Source organism: Drosophila navojoa, chromosome 5 (assembly GCF_054131105.1).
Source record: "Drosophila navojoa isolate 15081-1374.11 chromosome 5, UAZ_NAV_1.0, whole genome shotgun sequence".
In the NCBI taxonomy this organism is placed as follows: domain Eukaryota; kingdom Metazoa; phylum Arthropoda; class Insecta; order Diptera; family Drosophilidae; genus Drosophila; species Drosophila navojoa.
This window is the reverse complement of record NC_142893.1, coordinates 18,208,769-18,228,888: the sequence shown is the minus strand read 5'-3', so window position 1 is coordinate 18,228,888 and position 20,120 is coordinate 18,208,769. Positions and strand designations below refer to the sequence as shown.

Below are 20,120 nucleotides of genomic sequence, written 5' to 3'. Positions count from 1 at the left end.
GAGACATACAGAGAGACAGATATACGCATAGACATTTGAATAGATTATATAGGCAAACAAAGTCTCATCTGAGTACTTCATTACGCTGCTCAAGAATGCTAAATGTTTATATGATAAATAGCATATCCACACACATACATACATACAGCCGTTTCTTTTATTCTATACCTCTCTTAAGGACTAAGGCTTATGCATAGTATGGCTCAATATGAGGGGAGGGTGACGCAAGCTGTTGATCTATTGATGGCATTGAGATCATTTTCTTTACATGCTGATAGAGCGACATCCGCACCCAATGGAACCCGGAGCAAGTTGTGACACGAGGTAATTAATATTAATATCCCAGTAACATCAGTCAGTGGGGGCCATTATAGACTTTTAAGCATTGAATTGTGAAGAGCGCTTGTTGCTATTGGATGGAATATAAATCGCAGCATCAAATCACGACCCTCGACACATGCGCCCCGGTCTTCTAATAGCCGTCAGTCACAATGGCATCACATTAATCAAATTTGTGACCTAAAAATGCTCAAGTTGAGTTTCATTTTTCTAGCGCAGACAATCAAAAAAGTTTGCACGGCACCAGTGGGCGGAGCTCGTCCTCCTCCACGTCCTCATCCTCATCTTCGTCCTTGTCCACGTTCACGTTCACGTTCACGTCCTCCTGTGCCGGACTGCCCGAGATAAGACCATTTAGCAACGTTGTCATTTCTCTTGTTTCGTAACGTTGATTTCATTTTATTGTTGTTGCTCGCTGCCCGGCTACCCGCCGACAAAGTTACAACTTGCCCCGACCCGACGAGCCGGCGCACGCCTGTCATAAATCTTGTTTTGAATGTCCTGCCAGCGTTGATAGCGCCCGAGTCAAGTCAGTCGAGTCATCGATTCGCATATAGCTGAGGCAACACATTAAATTAGTACACTTGATCGAGCAAAAAATATTTATGGCATGCGCCTAGCATCGAGCTGAGCTGAACGGAGTTGCTCCGGGACGAACCGAGCCGAACTGAACCAAAAGACCGGCCGACTCCGCTTGACGGGGCCCTTTTCAAGGACACGTCGTCAGCGAAGCGTTAACAGGCCCAACCGTGGGCACGGCGGGGGCGGGGTGAACTCTGCTTCTGTAGCCGGCGCATTGTGCCAGTTATAAATCTCGAACGCAAATTGACTGTGCAACGTTGCGACGCCTTTGAAGTGGACGCGCAAAGGATGCGTCGACATGGCTGCGTGGAGGGAGGGAGGGAGGGAGGGGCGGGCCGCGAGCAAGAGGCAAACGTTTCAGATCGTTGCCTGTTTGCGTCTGCCTCCTCAGTCGAGATACGCATTTGATTGGCATTTTATGTTTGTGTTGCTGTTTGACTGCCGGTTTGACTTATGTTTCATTAATTTGCTCCTTTTTATTGGGGTTAACAATGATAAGACCGACGCTTAAGTGCGTAACCCAACCCACCCCCAGCCAACCCAACACAGCGCACCGCAACACGGCAGAGCAACAAAAATGAGAGGTTAAAGTCTGAATGGAAAGAGAGACATCCTTAAGTGTAAATAAAGGAAAAAAATCTCTTGCAGTTGTAATTAGATATCTTTGTTGTTGTTGTTTGTGTTTTTGCCTTGGCAGCAGATGAGACTGATCGCGAAGTCTTTAATAAATATTATAAATATATATTGGAGTAATTAGTATTTTTTTATTTAGTTATATATAAATAGATAAATAATATAATATATAAAATAATATGTATTTATGGTATATACATACAATATTTATTTCCCCTTTTTTTAAATAATAATCATAAAATTATATAATTTTATGCAAACATATATACTTATATATTAAATGTAGCTTTTATTTATGTTTTATATATTTTCACAAAAAAAAAAAAAAAAAAAAAAAAAAATGTTGCAATTAATAAAACAATTTTGTTTATTTGTATATTTTCCATGGCTAAAAATTAATAAATCCGCTTACAATCAAACATAAGCTGATTAAATAATTTTCCTTATTAAGAGCATAAACTGATTTCAGGCAAATAGTGACTCCAATAACCTAATAATTTTGTTTGTTTTTTCTTTTTATTGTTAGATGAAAAAGCACTTAATATTTCATTGAAAAGGCAAAAAAAAAAAAAAAATATTTTTAGCAATTCTTAATATATAAAAATTTGCATTTTTTATTTTTTAATTAAATATTCAGTATATATACAAATAATATATTCTTCATAATATGTTCTTAAAGGTAGAATTTTTACTCTGCACATTTTCTAGACATCGGCTGAGACATGCGCTTCATAAGCCCATTTGTTGGATATCGATGAATATTATTTAATATGCAGACACACAGCGACAGATGGCAGATGGCAGGTTGGTGGGCGGTTGTAGGAGGGGAGGAATGGGTTACTAGTATTAAGGGGAATTGTGCATATTTAAGCAGCATGAGGCAAATGAATAAAACTTGCGCTGGATTCCGGTAGTTGAACTGCGCGTTGCTTGTCATATGCAAACGAAATTAAAATGCACTACAACAGCAGCAGCAGCAGCGGCAGCGGCAGCGGCAGCAACAGAAAAAGTGCGCATGAATGCATAAATAAGTGGACAAAAAGAGAGCGAAAGACACAGTGAGAGAGAGAGAGAGAGGGCATTCTGGCCAGGTGTACGAGACAGAGGGACGCGCAATGCAATGCATACTTCATTGAATGGCACTCGAAAGTATGCAATTTGAACAACAGCCAAAGCATTCGTCGTGCCCTGGGCCCATAACTAAAGGCAGCCCTCGTATTTACTTCCATACCAACGGCGAATCTCGAGAGCGAAAGTCCTTGCTCTCTCTCTCTCTCTCTCTCTCGCAATGTGTGTCACTGGGCAGGAAGACAACGAAATTGCAGCGAAGATGCTGCACGAATTTCATTCAATATACGCGCGCACCTTTAAGTTCAATTTATGTGTAATACACATTCTCTAATTTCTGGCTTTTAGCTGCACTAAACTTGGCACCAAAATAGAGTGCATTTAAAATGAAACCCACACACACACACACACATGCACCGAAAATGGGTCAAACACTTTGCAACTCATGTGGAGGACAAGCCAGGCACGTACTTAGCTACATACATACACATATACGTATATATACATACATGTATAGTATACATATTTTTATGCATGGTATATCTATGGGGGGCAGCGACTGCCAAGTGAAAGCTGCTCATGAGTCAGCCAAAGCAAAGTGCACACACGACAATGCGTATACGTCACGTTGCGCCAGCAGCTTAATGCAAGCGACACAGCGAGCTGCTAGATGCGAACAGTTTGTCATGTGTCGCGGCTTGATGGAATTAACATACGCATTCCGCTCAAGCTCCCAGCTCCCCGTACCCAGGTCCCAGTTCCCAGTACCCAGTTGCTAGTTACTGGCTTGTGCGTGCCTTCTAAAACTGTAAAACTAATGCAATTTAATGGGATTTTACAAATTGTTGCGCAACTTTTGCAAGTCATGTGAATTTGGGAAGCAAGTAAGTGGCAAGAAGTGGTGAAAAGTTAGTCGCTTATTAAAAATTCTAGTTCATAGGGATTGTAAAAGGAAAAATTTGGTATTAAAATTTTTATTTTATTACATTTAGTTTATATATTTCTTTTATATATTTAGCTGATGGCTAAGGGAATATGATTGTTATGTTGATTTTATTATTTTGTATTATGATTGTTATGTTGATTTTATTATTTTGTATTATTTATATAATTTTTTTTATATATTTAACTTTCTTAATTTTATTAAATATTATACTTGTTTTCATTATTTAAATAAGCTCTGAAAATAAATATTCAAAAATGAATAAAATCTTCTGAATAACATTATTATCCTCAATATTAATGCAAATTATTTTAAATGTAAGCGAATAATGCTTTGGCAATGATTTAATCGTCTGATTATTTTCCTGGAAACGGTAAACAGTTTTTAGTTATGGACAGTGAATTGACTTGATCAACCTCTGCATGAATTATTCATAATTATTAAATATTGTTTATATTGTATATATTTATGATTTATTAATTTTGTTATTCTGCCCACATGTCTTCATAGAACTTTATAAATGAAAGTAAAAAAGGAATAGCTAACCTCTTAACTGGTTATTTGCTCATTCTATAGCTTTTTCCTAGAATCAGACTACGACTTTCAATTACCAGCATTTATTTACCAAGTTCGTTTTAATTCCTACATCATTTCTTGGAAATCTGTTTGTTTTTATGCAAGTTATATAATTGTATATAACAAAGAAAATTTTTAAAATATTTATTTATATACATTTTATTTCTCAAAATAAGATCTATTTGGAAACATTCCCTTTGCTATTCATGTTATCCTGTGGCATCCCTTTTTCTTAACATTATATTAACATGGACTGAATTCCTTGCGTGGCTGGGTCAGCTAAAAATGCCAGCTTAGGTCAACCTTTGTCGAATAACTGTCCTTATGTGGTTTTAAATGTATGTCTATTGATTTTATCGAACACACCCACACACACATATGCAAACTCACATACACATTTAAGCCTTTGGCAGGCAGTTTGCTGCCAAATTGAAAACTACACGCCCACAAAATAAATTTGTAAGAGGCTTGAGGGCACGACGGGCGAATGAGAGAGAGAGAGAGGGAGAAAAAAGTCTGCATAGAGGCAAAGTGAAGCGAAACCTGACAGTGACCAACAGCAGTCTGCAGTCAGTGGTGGCGAGTCTCAGTTTCAGCTTCGCAGAGAACGCCTGCCGGGTTATTTGTTGAGTTTTGCAAAATTTATGCTTGGCAGCAAGTCAAACGCTGTGCGGCAAAGTCGAGGCAAACTTTTTCAATGTCCCATACGGTGAGCAGCGCAATTCCCATATAAATTTAATGCGCCAACAGGCAAAGAAATGTGCGGCTCCACTCCCCGTTTCCATCTCCATTCATCCTCTTGCTGTCTGCTGACTGTGACGTTCACGCTAAGTTAATGCCAGGCAACATAAAAATTGCATTAAGCGCAACGAGAATTATGCAAGCCCAGGCAGCCCAGGCCATCGCGATCTCAATCTATTTTATGCCCAGGGGCTGTGTACGAGGACTGAGCATAAGTAACTGGCCAGGTTCTGCATGTGGGCGCTACAAAATAAGCTAATTTTACACATGATAGGCCTCTCCCGGCCCCCATTTGGTTGACTAAACCAACTCAACCTCAACCCAACTGAACTGAACTGAACCCTAGCTAACCTAGCCTAACTGGGGCTTGTTTGCTCTGCTCGACTCAGCGCGGCTCGGCTGAGTTCAGCTGAGCTCAGCCTGAGCTGGAAATGAGGTTACGGTTGCATTTTACACGCCAATGAACTGCGTTGAGTGCATGATAAAGATTCATAATGCATTCAGAGCGAATCACAATGTCAGCGAATCAGAGAGTCTATGCAACGCACTCTGTGAGAATTACTTTGGCCTGCATTTAAATAGCAGAGCCCCGTTTAGGGGCAGCTAATATGGGTCGCTATTGAAAGGCGATGCCTTAACAATGGCCGCTGCAGAGGGGGACTATCCGCATTGGGGGAGGGGAGGGGGGCGTGTGGTTCAACAAGCGATACATTTGAAGAAGTTGACGCTTTGTTCGCAGCTCGGGGCTTGACCGTTTCCTTTGGCCTTTCTCTTGACATTTATATAATTTTAGCAAAATGATTTCTTCAAGCGTTTTTCTTGAGTAGACCTTTGGGTAAAGTTAATGGACTAGAAATTGCCAGCACAACAGAGCCCCGGGTCCAGCAAAAGGATAAACCATTGCAACAGTGAATAATGCGCATAATAAAGTGTCCAAAACATTTGTTTTTTCTTTTTTTCGTATTTTTTTGCTCCCTTTTCGGTTTTCTTTTTGGATTTTGGCTGAACTTTCGGCTCGGCGCTGGTCCGAGCTCCAAATTGCTTTAAATTTGTTGTAATGGCGCTTTAAGTAGTTTTCTTTTGGGGCTTTTGCCATGAGATTTATGACAGCCGTGGCGTCGCTGGGCAACCAGAGCCCATTAAGCGTCGCATTCTGACATGCAACATATTTTGCTATTGGAAACGAAAACGAGCAAAAACGAACAAAATGAAACGTATATAAAATTGTGTCAGCTAACGACGAGAATCGATGGGACACTTTCTAATATTTATGAACTCTTTAGAAGTCTTCGAACTTGGCTTACTGCAAAAGTTCACAAGTTGCATTAAATGGAAGGCATTTATGGGGATAAATGTATATATAGAGTATATATAGTGAAAACTTATACTTAACTGTCTGATAGATTAATATATTATATTTATATATTTTGTAAATATTTTATTTGAGCGTGTAAGCAAATATATTTTTATATCGATATGTTAGTTTTTTCTTTTTCATAATTGTATAAGAAATTAAATTTATTTTAATTAATGTTGAGATTTTCAAATATACTCACTATATACAATATACAATATACAATATACTATATTAAATAGTTTTAATGTTCTACATTTTTTATTTAATATTTTTAGCTTAACGTTTTACAGCTGAATTTGTTATCATCTTTTTTTATTATTTTTTGATCTTATCAAGCATATATGTATGTTTGCTTTTTCATCGAGTCAACCTAGATATAAATTAATTTACTTTAACTACATTTTAAACTTTAGATAGCAAGGAAATATTTGGTTTTCTATAAACTTTCTTATATATATATACATATTTATTTGCTCTATTGATTTTACCAAAAGTTGAAGCTGCCATATGAAAATATTTTACAAGTTTATTTTCTATTTTTAAAAGTCAAAAAATGAATTCAATTTTGTGTCGATGACATTTGGACGCGTTTTCCGCTTGCATTTTCGTCTGACCTCCCAAGGCCACTATACAAATATTGACACACACGAGAAACGGCCATAAAAAAACTCACACACACACACACACACACATACATATATGTATTAAAAGAGCTCAAACAGACGGATAGACACAAACCAATCTGAGCGTGGCAGTCGACTGTCTAGTCAACTTCCGCCATAGAAATTAAATGCGCACCACGCACATGTGTGACCCACGATGTTGTTATTGTTGTTGTTGTTTATGGTGGTTGCTGGTGTGCTCCGATGTGTTTGCAGAAATATAAACAGTGCGGTGTTCATGCTCTTTCTCTTTCTGTATGTGTGTGTGTGTGTGCCACAAATAAATATTGCATAAAGTCAAATAGGCACACACACAAATACATACAAATAGGCATAGCAAACATGAGCCGCCGTGCAGACAGCGCCGGACAGCCCAACATCAACATCAACATCAACATAAAACATAAACAGACGCATTAGCAGCAAATCATTTAAATATACAGAAGCTGAGCGAGAGAGAGATAGAGAGAGAGAGACGAGGCTGCTGCTACAACTTCCTCTCTCTCTCTCTCTCTCTCTCTCGCTCTTTGTCTCTGCCTCTGCCATTTAGTGACCCACACAAATGAGCCGGCGAGCGACTAACTGACTAACTAACGGTATCAAGCAGACATAGCATAAATGGAGCCGATGTCAGTGGCTGCCGAATGGCCAACGGACAACGGCAATAGACGGATTTGCCAGTGATAGCCAAATGTTGCGAGGGTTGCTAAATAAGATGGGCGTTAAATAAGCTCTAATTGGGCGCTCTTTGATCTGAGCTAGTGCAGGGATTTGCACTCTTGAGAGAAGCTGGAGCAAAGTTAGAGTTGAACTTTGAATTTCGGAATCTTAACTCGTTTATTTATTTATTTATGGCTCCCTCAAGAGTCCCAATAAGCCCTTTCAAGTTGTGTTCACATTTTCCACCTTTTAATGTGACAGCTCTACTTTGCATATATGATTCCGCTTTAATTTCTGAGAGATAAGCTCTTGTAAATAAATGCCGAATTAAGTCCAATTGCAGCCCTCGTAGATCTGATACATTATTGATTAAATTACGCTTTAAACTTGATACGCCTTCTATGGACCGCTTTAAGTGCTTTTTTTATGTGCTAGATTTTACCTGGAAATTGAAATTAGTAATTGAGATTCTTGAAAATTTCGTATTTTTTAAATCAAAGCGAGTATTTTTCTTGGAAATTGCGACACCTCTGCTTGGCAGTCTGATTGCAACCCTCGCATAATATATGCTTTCCACCCACCCGCTGATTGGTAGATTGTGGTCCAAATTTGATACACGCTTCAAGGCCACACGGATGGCTGACCATGCCCACTGCGTCATTTGGTATTTGTATTTATCTCTCGGTCGCCCCCAAAGCGCTGCTAATTATGCGTGCCATGAAAAGTAGTCGCAAAATGTGTGTTGTTTCAGATATTTCCAATGCGTTGTGCCATAAAGATGAAAGATGAACGTCTAGACGAGGCACCCGAACAGACACAGTTACACAGATACAGCTATTTACTATACCATCCTGCACGAGCACCTCTACAGGCAGCCAGCAGCTGGAATTGGGTAGCAGCAGGCGTCGCTTATGCTTGTTAAGTTGGCTGCGGCATGCTACGTGGCAGGCAGATGTTGAGTAAAATTCTTCAACTAAAATTGCAAAAGTTTTGCCTCAACAGTGCTGAGTGTGTGTGTGAGTGTGTATGTGTGTGCTTGTGTGTATGTGAAAAATGGCCAAATAGCAACTAATATGGCGCACATTAATTACGACAAAATGGCGCTAATGTCGCCAGGGCACACTTCCGTTGTGCGTGCGCCTGTGTGTGTGTGTCTATGTGTGTGTCTATGAGTGTGTGTGCGACATTTGTATGCGTGTCACGAAGCTTTTTTCAACAGCACAGCATTTGCGTCGAATGAGTGGAGTGATGTTTTAGTAGCACACAAAACGGCCTTTGATGGCATTTGTGTTGCGGCGCTTTACTGCGTTTGGGTTTGGGTTTGGGTTGGAGTTGGAGTTGGAGTTTGAGTTTGGGTTCACCCTAACTCATAAAGAGCGTCGCTTCGAGGGCAATCTGCTAAGGTCACAGCGGCTTAAGCTATTCCGAAATTTAGTATTTAAAAAAATTATATTCAACTATTATTTGAATTCTAACCAGAATTTCTATGTTATGGATAGCAGTTATTTTATTTTTACTGAAATATTTAAAACAAATATTTGCAGATCGAGATAAAATTATCTATGGAATATTATATTAAAAATTATTTATGTTTAACAAGCAAGTCTGAATCTACAGCAGGTGTTTAATATAATAATATTCGCATATTTCTAAATTAAATTTTATTATGCATTTATTTGTATAGTATAATAAATATAGACTGTATAAATATACATATAATATATTTTTGCTTTAATATTGTATATAAATATAATTTAAGTTTTCATTTGTTTCTTTTACTAGCTAATAATAATAAATACTATAATGAACATAGTAACAAATCATCATATCACATCTATATACATAAATTTAATGCATTCAATGCAAACTTCCCCTGGACATTCATACACATCTTTAATCTCCCCTCGGTAAATTATCCCATATACTCTTCTAAAGCTGAGCCACTTCTTCTGGCTATTATTTTTCTTTTCACTTTTTTAATAAATATTCAATTTAAGTTTGTATTTAGTGCACGGCGCATGTGAGCAGAGTTGGGGGCAGGGAAAAAAAAAGCAGCCGCCATTGTTTGGGCCCCATTGAGCGCCATTGTGGAGCAGTTGACATGGCCGAGCAGTGTCATTGTTATAAATAACTATATACGAGTGGTTTTTATTGCCTTTGTTGCTGTTGCTGTTGCTGTGGTTTTGTGTGGCGCCGCTGACGCTTAGGTGTGAAAAGGCGTATTGTCTGACCGCAGAGCCCGGGATACAATGTGCGGTGTCATCCCTCACATGGGCGCGTTGCTTAAAGTGTCCAATATTTGACGCTGTGTAAATGCAGTAAAAGCATACATACATATATATATATATATATATATGTATGTATATGTAATATCTCTTTTTCCAATACGCATAGTTGTTGCTTTAGCTGTTTGCTTTGTACTTTATTAGCCACACAATGCACGTAGGCGGACGGAACCTTTCGGTTGGGTACCAAAAATAACATGCCATAACCTCGTACACTGTGCAGCCATGTAAGGCCATGCCACATACAACTGTTTGCTCACACACACACACACATGTATACAATTATATACATATATAGAGTATATAGAGCGAGGCAGTAAGTATATGGGATTTACGGTACTTCAATGCGTCTGTTTACCCATCTTTTCAATGGCTGCACAACATCTCCCATGAAATACAACACAAAGTGGGCGTAAATATGGTTATCAAAAGATTTTGACCAAAAAGTTGAACAGCACAGCAAAGAAAAAACGAGAAAAAGAGAGAATGAAATGAAAAAGGCCACCTGACAAATACACCTTTTGTAGCCTAGTTATGCAGTCTATATACAGTCCGCTTTAATGTACAATCAAATGTATGTAATGTGGCCTCCCACCACTCTCCCACCTCAGCAGAATTCATGCGAAAATGAATAAAGCAATTCAGAGCAACAAAAATGGCATTTATTCCCAGCAGCCCAGCAGCCCGGTAACCGGGCCAACCAGAGCTCTCCAGATGTATCTCTGATTTGGTTTAGGCAAATTTAACTGAAATCCGTTTTATTTGCCAACCCTCCTGAATGGGGAACTGATGCAGCCATACGCATTCTGAATTTAAGTTTACACAAAAATCAGCTCAAATCGAGTGAGGATTGAATTGAACAAAACAGAAATTCTTTCAGCCGAAATATGAAATATTACGTATACGTTTAATAGAATTCTTAGAAATAAAATTGTCCAATTTGCTCATTTTAATTTAGTCTGCATTAATACAAATTAAATTTATCTTCATATGCAAATAAATAAATTAAAAATCCAATAAAACCATATATTTATTAGCAATTCAACGACTCTTGCTCTTTGTGTCAATTTCGACATTTGGTGATCAAAAATTTAGCTGGCAAACTGTTTTTTGTTGTTTCTTCATTCGCACCCCAATGAAACAAAACGGCAGGCGAATGGGGATTTGGCATAAAACACAGTTAAACGTCAACAAATCCATGAGGTTCATTCAATCGCAGCGCAACAAACAAACACACATTGGGGAGCGCAGTAGGCAAACAAATGTAAAAAGGATAAAAGCATAAGACCCACAAGCAGACAGGCAGACAGTCAGACAGACGGTCGTACTGTCGGCAAGCGAAGATGGGGGGAAATGGGCGACAAAGCTGAGGAGATGGGCGCATGGGATATCCAGAGGCCGCAAACAAAGGCCAGCCGAAGCAAGAAGGCAGCAGCACAACAGCCGGGCAAAACAATTGTTTAAAGCACACACACACACGCACACACATACGCAGCCACACAGATATATAAGCGTAGCGGCAAGTACAAAGCCACAGTCGAAGCTAGAGCCGCAGTCAAAGCCAGATCCCGGCGTAGAGCCTTTGGTTTTGTACGCCAAAGCCCACCTGCCACCAAAGCCCAGTGCGTGACGCAGCCGTCACGTGTTGTGAGTTGTGTGTGTGTGTGCGTGTGTGTGAGCTACATAAAGCTGCCTGTGCGCGCACTGAAGTAGACTACAATATATGGCACGTCTTAAGCTTGAGCCGGGCGACTGTTGCTTCAGTCGCGCCCTTTGCTTTTAATGCCGCCAGCAACAATAAAAATAACAACAGCAGCAACAACAATTGTTACGCGCGAGCTCACACAAACAAACACACATACACACACAGAGGGCGTCACACATACATTTATACATTTTTAAAATGCTACTTTCACGCAAAATTTAATCTCAATGACATTTGAGGCAAACTACAGACAAACCAAAGAAAAGTGGGGCAAAGTTCTGCCCCAGCCCCTGGAGTTGAGTTGAGCTCCACGCCGGCGTGGGCGTGGCTTTGTCTACAGAATTGGCACACATTAGACGCCTAATAAGCAGATAATGAAAAATTAAATCTAACATATGTCATTATGAATGGGAAAAGGAAGCTGATCTACAGCTAGCTGAAGAACTGGGAATAAAATGGAATTTGATCAAGGAAATTATTTTCACAGGCAGTAAGCTTGTACAGGAATTGAATTTTAATTTTAATTTATTTTATTTTTATTTTTATTTTTTTTTCTTTTCTATTCCTTTCTGTTCTCTTCTCGTTTCGATTTGAATTTTTGGTCACAAATTGATAAACATCAAATTAAAAACGCAGCGAAAACAAAAGCCAGCCGACAGACTGTGTATAAAACCACATAAAAGCCATAAACGACTGTGTTTTGTTGTGGCCCACACGCACACACACACACACACACGCACACATACAGCATCAAATCTGACCGAAATGCACGCGCGTGAGCAAGGAAATCGAGCTGAATGCGAGGAAGGGAAATGGAACTGGCAAAACGATTTAGCCACAGACAATTTTGCAATTTTAAATGTTGTTGCGCGTATAAATAATTTAAATGTGCTCGACACACACACACATGGACATTTGTATAGATTGCATTTGTCAGATAGGCTCGTTTCTATATGTTTGGCTGCGGCCTTATGTTTAAGCGCTGATAATGCGATTGTTGATTGAGTGGGGCAGCGTTGGGGCTGTTGTTGCTGCTGTTGCTGGTGGTTCTGGTGGTGCTGGTGGGGCATTGTGGCTGTGACAAAAGATTAATAGCTTTTATGTGCCTAATTTCGATTTGATTTTAATGCGTCTGGCCAAACATTTTTGATTGCGTTTCGCTGGGACAAAAAAATAAAAAATTAAGAATTTGATGTGGGTTAGCGATGCTGGCACGAATTGAGTTATTAGGGTTGAATATCTATCAGTATCAGCTAAACACGCACACATATATATATAAACATACTTCAGGCAGGACTTGAGAAAAACGGCAAGCTTAATTTTTCAGTGTCTAGACTATAATGATAATGGGTCACTGACGCCGTCTGACTTGTGGAAGTTGTGAAGATGTACAAACATAATAATTCTGCGAAAAAGTCAATTAGAGTCTTTAAATGTGGGAGTCAAAGAGGCTTTCAGCTAAGTGAGGCTATTTTGTTTAGAATTTACTTAGAAGTATATTTTAAGCTTCATAAAAATAAACGGAAATTAACAATTGAAATTGTATCACGCCAGGCAGCAAAGGAAAATATTTGCCACATTTCATAGTCTCATAGTTTTAAATATTTATAAATTAATTTTTGTTCACTGAAAAAAAGGTAGAGCAGCCATAAATTAATTAATAAAAATATATAAAAAAAAAAAAAAAAATAAATAGAGAAAAATATCCAATGAAATTTCCCTTGAATTTGAGACTAACTAAAAAAACATGTGATTTATAGGAATATGAGTGCACGCAATGTTGTGTGGTGTCGGAGTCAGAGTACTACGTACAGTAGAACATCATTTTAACCGGTCCCATAATAGTGGTAGTAACAATAATGGCAACAGTCGCACAAGCTGGATATGGCAATTGCAATTCCCGGCCGAGCGGCGGCTTTTAAATTTTAATTAACTCAACAGCCCGGCCAGGCCGAGCCACAAAGGCGTCGGCTGGGGGGTGATCTGGGGCAGTGGGGCTGTGTGGCTGTGGGTTGGAGCGGCAAGCCGTGCTGCTTTAGCCATGGCAAAGTCAGTGGCAAAAAGTTATTATTTATTTCATGTTATTCCGTGCTGTTCCAACGCGCCATAAATGGCGACCGAGCCGAGCCGAGCCACTGACATGCATCCGCCGCTGCCCCACTCCAGCAGGAGTCGGATACAGATGCAGTCATAGTCGAGCCATAGCTGACAGAAGGAAAATGCATCTAGGCTGGGGCCATGTTCATTTATTTATGAGCATTTTACACAGCCAGAGAGCAGCCGGCAGAGGCGTCCTCAAAACTCGACTCAGCCACAGGCAGCTGCATCCAAAATTATGCAAATTTTTTAGTTTTTTTCAAAATGTTTTTCTCAATTTTGTTGTTGCTGCTGCTGCTGCTGTTGTTGCCTGTGTCCAGTGGAGTTCCATTTCGTTGCTCCCGGACAGAGCATTCAAAAATGGCAGCTCTTTGTGATGTGGGCAGCGGCCGGGCAACCACTTGGCCGGCGGGTGCAAAAGTTCAACTGTTGTTTTTGCTCTAGGCGGGTGTCCTTGTCAACGCAGCTTTTGTGTTGTCTGCTTGGCATACATATGTATATGTATATAACCCATTTTTGGCTTTTACGACTACAAGCCCAACGAAACAAAACGAAACAAAACAACTAACACTAACTCCTGCTCCTGCCTTAGCTCAGCCACTTTGTTCCTGTCTGTGCTGCGGTCTTTGTCGCATGCAAAATTTGTGTGTGCGGTCAACGAAAATCCCTGACAACACACACACGCACACACACACACACACACATACAGAGAGAGGCAGCACCGTCATGTTGCTGTTCAGGCGAGCGCAACCCAACAAGAGTTCACTCAAATTGCATTTGGTGTCCGGGATTGCGCCGGCCGTCGCGTCGGCCACTTGTCCAATGTTCACCGTTTTGTTTACCAGCCGGCCTACAAAATAATGTTGGGGCGCTGTTCCTGCTGTTCCTGCTCCTGCTGCTACTTCAGCACGAAAAGTCCTCTTATGGCGTGGACTGAACCCCTAAAAGAAAATAGTTTCAATTTTTAAGTGCATACTTGAGGGCGTGCCGTAAAGCCCATCGCCCGCTTTATGATCCATTCAGTGGGCGGCGCGAGAGTGTGGGCATTTGAGTGCATTCACCCGTGCCATGAATCATTATTGAGTCATATCTGCCGAGATATATGTGTGTAGACTCTATAGCAGGGAATTGTGAAAAGAAAACCCAATTGCGCGCTGGCTCCGCTCTGCAATGTGCAACATACAACTGCCATTGTGCTGGCAGTTAATATCATATTTCACTTTATTTAGCAACAGCTGGCGGGGGCGGGGGTGGGAGCTGTGCCATTTGGCAACTTTGATATATGATAGACACATTTGTAAAAAGCGCTTTCGACATATTGTAAAATTGCAAAATATTTGCAAAAGCCTTTCACAGACAGAGATGCGCATAGGAGGCGTCTGTCAGTCACCTGTGTGTGACTCTCTCTCTCTCTCTGTGTGTGTGTGAGTGAGTGTGTCTATGTAAATGATATGATTGAATATGCAACATTATTTATAATGACATCAATGGACGGAGCCCAAAGAGCAGACTACGCCCACACAGGCACAAAAAAGCAGTGACTCTCACAGTCCTCTCTCTCTCTCTCTCTCACCCTCTCTCTGTGTCTGTTTGTCTCGCTTATAAATTGTATTTTTTTTTCTCGCGTCTCAATTCTGAGAATGTCTGTATTCTTTAACATTATTTATGTTTTCCAGTTGATGCAGACATATTCAAGAACTAATTAGCCTAAACCAAAAATAAAACCAAAAAATAAATAAATAAAATACTAATTAATACAATACGCCCTAAGAATTAATTAAATTATATTTGTTATTTATCCTAATACTTTAAAACAAATTAAATATCTTAAAGTATATAATAAATACATATATTATATATATCTATATATATTTTTTTAATATTAATAATAATAAACATAAAAAAATATATGTTTTACTTTATATAAAATGTTTTGGGAGTATATTTAATTTTTATAAATTTAGTTGCCTTTACTAAAAATTATTTATATATTTATTAAAATTTCCTCTAATTAAAAAATATATATTAATTATATTATATTAAAGTATATTATTATATTTTTGTTTTTCAAATATTTATTTTAAAATATATAAATTTGTATTTTTAAAGTTATATATCTGCTTTAAGGAGTATATTAAATTTGTATAGATTTTGTAATTATTTTTCTTGACATTGCTTGGCGCATGCTGTAAAAATTGTTGCGCTGCTTAATAACAATTTCTCTAACATTATTTGCGCTGCTTCTGTCACTGGCTGCAATAACAAAGGCAGCTGGGAAAAGCGATCAAGTCGCTGCTATGGCTGGCAGGATAAAGCGCTTAACTGACAGGTTAATAATCTCGACTCGATAATCGACAGCCCGCCCGGACAACGGCACAAAGGACATAACATAGAAGACAGGCAATACACCAAAGACGACGACGGCTGACAGCGAGCGCAGAATGTGAACGTCGAATGCCGCGCACAGTATAACACATACACTCACCCACACACACACACATACGTGCATACAGGACTAAGACAATAAAGGCAGCCCTTGGCATGAACGTGGGTCGGGGTTGCAATGCGGGTAGCAATGCGCCAAGGGCTGCCAGAAAGCGTGTGAAGGATAGATAGAGAGAGAGAGGGGGAGCGTGGGTGCGCGGGAGTGAGCGAAAGGGAGCTTATTAACGTGACGCAGACAGCTATTGGGAATTCCTGGGAACTCGCCGTGTTTGTGCCTTATCGCTTGCCCCATTGATTGGCAAATATTTCAATTATTTTTTCATTTTGTCAATAAATTGTGGTGGGCGAAATTTCTGTCGATTTGGCAAAAACATTTATAAATCTCATACAGCAAATATAACCAAAATGCGCGCGTTATTTATGGGCGTCGCACATTTTTTTGTTGCTGCTACCGAGCGAAATTGTCAAGCGATTGACACACATTTTGCAGCGAGCTGAAGAAGTAAAATGAAATGAAAAAAAAAGGAGAGAAGGGAACAGAAAAAAAGAAACCAGAAATAAAAAATGTAAATAAAATCATAAATTTATTAAAATGCAGTAGCAGCGCCCGGCAGATCCCAGTGCAAAGCCAAAATACATTTTCATGTCCGTGCAATGGAATTTACATGCAAATTTAAAAAAAAAAAACCAGAGCATGTCTGTGTGAGTAGATGAGTGTGTGTGTGGCATATTTGACATATAGCCGAGTCGGGTTTACAACGTCATTTCTGGTTCTGTTGAAATATTAAAATGGATGGCACACAAATGCATATGGCTTTGGGAAACTCAAACAGCAATAACAACAACAGCAACAACAATAGCAGAAACAGCAGTAAAAACAAGGCCTGAAAGGAAGCTATGAAATATACATATTTTTAGCGCTGACAAATATTTGCTTAATCGATTTATTATTTGTTGCACAATTTCATAATGAAGCGGCATTAATAATGCCTCGACAGGCTTAATGTGTGCTAAAAAATGCATGAGCAAAACACACACACGCACACACACACACAAACTTACTTTCAATTTGTGAGTATCATGTGACATTTTCTTTTTTCGAGAATTTTTATTAAATCAATGGATTTGTATAAATATTATTATAGCCAACCAAATTGGATTTTCATATTCAACATATTTGGCTGTATATTAAGTTTTATGGATTTTTGTTTTTTACACCGAAAATTATGTAGAGCATAAATTGACTTTCAGCTTAATTTAATTGTTGAACTTATTTATTGATTTCCACTTGCAGTTTTTCATAAACAGATTGTAAAATAATAAACGGGAAAGTTTTGCATGTCGATCAGGTTTCCCTATCAATACATTTGACTTTTATATCGTAGATTATTTAAGTTAATCTTTGTATTCAGTTGAAACTGTTTTTTAGTGAGAGCTAGTACTATTAGTACTCCTATTTTTTATCGCAGTTGTAAGTGTTGAAATGATTTTTATAAATCGATCACTATTATATGTTTTGTTAAAGCTTCTCAATTTTGAGCTGCTGCTGCTCTTTCTGTTAATTTTATCTCACTCACACTGTCATTCTATTTGTGAAATAAGTTCGTTTCGATCCGATCGATCGTTTCTACGCAACGACTCTCTCTGTTTTCATTCTCGCTCCTCGCATTGCTGAAGCTATCTATATGCCCGTCTCATTGACTCTTTCTATTGCAGCTCTGCTATGTTTTATTCCATTTTCTTAACATTATGTTACCTAACAGTTGCTCCAACTTATATTAAGCTACCATTTAATGTAAACTCAATCAATTTCAGACATATGGTATTCATAATATATAAGCTAATGTCTTATTTAAATATTATTTGCAGACATATAACATATTTAATAAATGAATATTTAATATTATTTGTAATAATTTTCTTTCTACTTAATGTTGACATTTATTTTTCTCAATAATTCTAGAGCAAACTTTAGCTATACATATATGTATATGTATATAGTTTATTTTTTTATATCCCATGCAATAATTGAATATAATATTGGGATGTATTAATTCTATAAAATGTGTGTATTTAACGAATATTAACTGTCATTAAAATATTAGAACTAACTTTCTATTTTATTTATCCCTTTCTTCTTTAATAGCTCTGCAAGAAACTTATTTTATTTTTATTATTTTCTAATATAAAATATCCCAATTTGCGTATTTTTAAATATATCTCATAATTATACCATTAATCATAATACATTGTAATATTAAAAAAGGTGGAAGTATACAACATAGTGAAATTATAAAAAGAATTGAAAAATATATTAATTTCTTATAAAGTTTTCATTAAATGTCTACAGAATTCTTTTAAAATATATTTGGATTATATGCCGCCTGCCGAAAACATATTGTTTATACCAAATTGGCTGTAGTTGCTTATCATATTGCGAGCCAGAGTGCAGGCAATGACAGGTCAACAGTTGCCACTAGGCACAGTTAAGCACCGCACAAACTTGGCTAGCAGTGCAGTTCCCAGTTCACAGTTACTTACAAGGCTCAAGTGGAGACTGCAGTAGAAGCTGCAGCAGCTGGTGTGATGCCTTTGCCGCCCGCCTGGTTGTAGCTTAAGCTGACCAGGAGCAGCTGCTGGGCGAGGCGCTGCTCTCCAGGGCTGAAGAGCCAGTTTGCCAGTTACGCCTCTTTTGTTTAGCTTTGATTTAACATTTTGTACGTTTACTTTACAGTTTAACAGCCGGCAAAGGCATGACATGCTGTGGCAGCTCTGTGCACGCCCACATGGACAGAAGCCGCCTCTGCCTCCGCCTTCGCTTTCGCCTTTCCCCTTTCGCATTCGCCTTTGCCTTTGCTTCCGCCTCTCTGCGTGGTCCTGCATTTTTATACACTTTCACGTTGGCAATTTCATTTGGTTCGGCTCGCTGTGGGAGTTCAAGCTGAAATGTGCTTTTAGTTTTTGCTTTTGCTTTTCTTTTGCCCGTTTTGTGTGCGCACTTGCCCCTTTATAATGCCCTCTATGCCCTGGCCCAGTCCCCTGTCCCATGTCCTGCGCGCTGTGCGCTGTGTCCGGGGCCAAATAGTCCGCCGTAAAGTGCGCGAAACTCGACTGGCACTGCAACTAGAACTAATGCTGAGAGCTGCAGAAGGCGTTCGTTTCGGAGCTAGAGCTGCAGATGAAGCTGTGGCTGTAGCTGTAGCTGTAGCTGCTGTCCCATGTGGAAGGCGAGTTGACAACTTTTTTGCTGTCGTCGCCAACGCCGACGCCGCTGCCGCTGCCGCCGCTGCCGCTGCCGCCGCTGCTGCTGCTGTCGCTGTTTTTAGTTCTACTTGTTTAAGTGTAGTTGGTTTTAGTTGCTGCGAAATGTGGAATTTTTTCTCAATTTTTTCTGTATTTTCTTTTTTATAGCTCTATTTTTTTTTTTTGCAATTTTTCTTTTCTATTTTTTTTTGCTTGTTCCAGAAGTTAAATGTTTCTACGTCGCTGATGCGCAACCGGGCGGCACAAATGCGAAATGGCTACAAACAATTTGAAGCAATAAAATAAAGAGTGCATGCCAAGAGGCGGGGAGGCGGGCGAGCTCAACTGCAACTACAACGACAACTACAACTACAACGACAACTACAATTGCAACGACAACTACATTCAGGACTACAAGAGAAGCAAATGCCACAATATCTGGCAAGCGAAATAAAAGCGAAATTTAATTGTAAAATTGTTATTGTACTTTGAAGTGCCGTCCGCTGGCTGCTGTTGGCCAACAGCGAGTGGGTGTAGTGGCTATGGCCACTGGGTGGCTACTGGCGGTGGTTGGCTCAAGTGGTGCACTGGCGCTGCGCTTTTCGAGTGGTGCCGCCGTGTCACACGTTGCCCACGCCGAGGCTAACCGCGTTGCTAATTGCCCGTCGTACCACTCCAAGACCAGCCCAAGAGAGTGCAGCACAATGCCAGCCCGAGCTCGAGCTGAAGTTAATCAAATTTCACGCTGACGGCAATTCTGATACTCTTTGACTGCAAAGATGGC

At 39.3% G+C, this 20,120-nt stretch overlaps 1 protein-coding gene across 5 annotated transcripts in view; it reads right to left on the bottom strand.

Moving 5' to 3' along the window:
* The window catches only part of side-VIII (sidestep VIII), a 90,588-nt gene that overhangs the window by 52,903 nt on the left and 17,565 nt on the right, over positions 1-20,120 (bottom strand). The gene's annotated exons all lie outside the window — the stretch shown is intronic.